The following is a 3,081-nucleotide window of genomic DNA, read 5'->3' as shown; positions in this document are numbered from 1 at the left end:
CTTTGATAAGACGTGGTGCGGTCAGCAACAGCCCCAGACGCGGAGTCAGCTGTTGCGTGATAAGGCGAGGCCACGGGCCATGGCTGCGTGAGACACTCGCCTGGCAGACTCCCATGGCAGCGCTCCAGAGAATACAGAGCCCTGCCTGTTAACTTCCATTTGTTCCTCTCAAGGACGGCAACTGCTACCAGAAGGAAGCCAGGTACTTTACCAAAAACGGAACACTGTTCTTCACCTGGAACGAGAGCCCAGTTTATCAATCTTCGCGTAGTGCAATACGCAGGGAATGTCATGTACTAACTCTTCACAAGACAAGAGGCTGGTGCTTGCAGGGCAACTACACGTGGATATATGGATATGGAATCAGCTCTTTCGGACATGTCCGAAAGAACAGACACCATATCCATATATCATTCTGGCAACACCGGCCATGACCTTCTTCTTCTGTGCGGATGCACACATATTCCCCAAACTCTTGCGGGACTTGATAAAAATGTCTGCCACGAATAATGAGTGTGTTGGGGCGGGACACTACGAATGTAGTGTGTGGACATACAAGATGAGAATGTGGGTCTCGCGGGAGGCGTGCTGAAGATAGTCCCTGCGGTGGCGCTACCCTCTGTGTCCTCGGTGGCTCAGATGGACAGAGCGTCTGCCATGTAAGCAGGAGATCCCGGGTTCGATTCCCGGTCGGGGCACACATTGCCACCTGTCTCCGTTGATATATATCAAGGCCCGTCAGCAGCTGAAGGTATTAATATAATTCTAATTTCGTTCTAGGAGGCTGTAGGTCATCAATGGTGTCTGTTCTGTCCGAAAGAACAGACTCCATATCCATATATCATTCTGGCAACACCGGCCATGACCTTCTTCTTCTGTGTGGATGCACACATATTCCCCGAACTTTTACAGGACTTGGTAAGAATGTCTTCCACGAGTAATGAGTGTGTTGTGGTGGGACACTACGAATGTAGTGTGTGGACATACAAGGTGAAAATGTGGGTCTCGCGGGAGGTGTACGCGAGATTATCCCTGCACACATGGATATAGCGATTACATATGGGCTACTCACATTTAACTCATACATCGATGATGTTCGAAATTCTGCGAAAAGTAGGGGCAATCTTTAGGGAAAGACGGGTAATATACAATAGCCAACAATAAGGACGGAAAACCAACGCGGGTAATATACAATAGCCAACAATAAGGACGGAAAACCAAGAACAAAGTAAAAGACTAAGACAGGAATGCAGTATTTCGCCACTTCTGTTCAATCTGTACGTCGAAGAAAGAACAACGGAAACAAGAGACAGGTTCAAGAGCGGCATTAAAATTCAAGGTGAAAGAATATCAATGATAATATTCGCTGATAACACTCCTATCCTCAACGAAAGTGAAGAAGAATTGCAGTATTTGCTGAACGGAATGAACAGTCTAAATAAGCTGCCACCTGAACACTCCTTTTATATACGATGACTGTTGCTTGCTGAATATTCGGTCGCTGTTAAATATTATTAATCAAATCCAGCTAGTCTCAATCCGTGTGCCTCCTTTCTCCTACTTGGGTCAGACTTTACCTTCTTACCGGCTGCAGGCGTCTTGTTCTGTTTCACTCCACCACATAAATTAGAAGTGAGATGCAATTCACTTTCTTATCTTCGAAATTACAATTCAATGCATAATAAATGAGGACATCTACCAATTCGTATACTGTCTCTCTGTGCTACGGACATAACAGATCCCATATTCAAGTTGGTAATTGACAACTACGCCAGATTTATTATCTTTCTCATTTCGCATTCTCCGATTTCGTGGAGCTTCTTATTCAGCGCAGCCCGCTCGACGGGTCTCCTATCCGCAACTCAGAAGATAGCCTTGGCTGAGAGCTACTCACTTTCGTACAGTCACTGGATGGTTCTGGTATCAGCACCTACCATTTAAAACATCTCCAAACAGTGGGGTGCTCACCACTTATCGATTACTCTCAGTCAGGAACATCTTTTCTCTGACATACGTATTTAAGGACGTTATACTTCTCGTTCAAGGAATGGGAGGTATCACTACAAGAATATGCATTGAGAAAAAAAATTGCAGAAAGACAAAGGCAATGAGAGGTAGCAGAAATGAGAACAGAGAGAAACTTAACATCGGGATTGTTGATTACGAAGTAGATGAAATTACGGAATTCTGCTAACTAGGCAGCAAAATAACCAACGATGGACGGAGGAAGAAGGACATGAAAAGCAGAATAGCACTGGCTAAAAAGGACATCCCTGGCCAAGAGAAGGCTACTATTAGGGCTTAATTTGAGGAAGAAATTTGTGAGAGTGTAGGTTTGGAGGCCAGCGTTCTACGATAGAGCGATATGACCTGTGGGAAAACCGGAAATAAGAGAATAGAAGCATCTGAGAAGCGGTGCTGCAGAAGGATGTTGAAAATTAGGTGAACTGATAAGGTAAGGAATGACGTGGTTATCCGCATAATTGATTAGGAAAGGAATATAAAATCAAGTTCAATTTTTCCATGCTTTATTTTCGTTCTAAATTATTCTCGAATTTGTTTCTTATATTCCGATTTATGATCGCGAAAAAAGCGGCTTCAGACTATTGATCTCGGTCAGTGGTAGCCTGAAGCCAGTTTTTGTGAACATATACTACATTAAAAGAAATTCGACGCTTTCTGGATCATTGTTTTTATTCACGACTATGACGCCGCTTGTGAATCGGGACAAATTTATATGGACATTAATATGGAGTGTGTCCACCGCTTGGCTATATGACAGCTTCAGCTTCGCTGGATAAATTTTCAACAAGGTGCCTGAGTGTCTGTGGAGGAATGGCAGCCTGTTGTTCCTCAAGAGCCGAACCAGAAGGTCATGAAGTCGGACGCTGGGTTCTGGACCAAGGTCGATGTAGCAACACACCCATTTACGTCCGCGTCTGTGCCTACATACATACTCCGCAAGCCACCATATGGGGGTATGCCACCGCCATCACGCAGTACACAAAGCTATAAAATGTGTTCTTATCCTTCTGCTTTTATTGTTTTCTTAAGCACAATAAGCTCCAACAACAAAACGCA

At 44.4% G+C, this 3,081-nt stretch overlaps 1 non-coding gene across 1 annotated transcript; it reads left to right on the top strand.

Annotated features, from left to right (window-relative positions):
* Nucleotides 1-624: 624 nt before the first annotated feature.
* On the top strand, nucleotides 625-698 carry Trnat-ugu. Its single transcript has one exon. It is a non-coding gene; the product is annotated as a tRNA-Thr (tRNA).
* Nucleotides 699-3,081: the final 2,383 nt, after the last annotated feature.

This window comes from Schistocerca americana, chromosome 2 (assembly GCF_021461395.2).
Source record: "Schistocerca americana isolate TAMUIC-IGC-003095 chromosome 2, iqSchAmer2.1, whole genome shotgun sequence".
NCBI lineage: Eukaryota > Metazoa > Arthropoda > Insecta > Orthoptera > Acrididae > Schistocerca > Schistocerca americana.
Note: the sequence above shows the minus strand (reverse complement) of the source record. Positions and strands in the feature narration are given on the sequence as shown.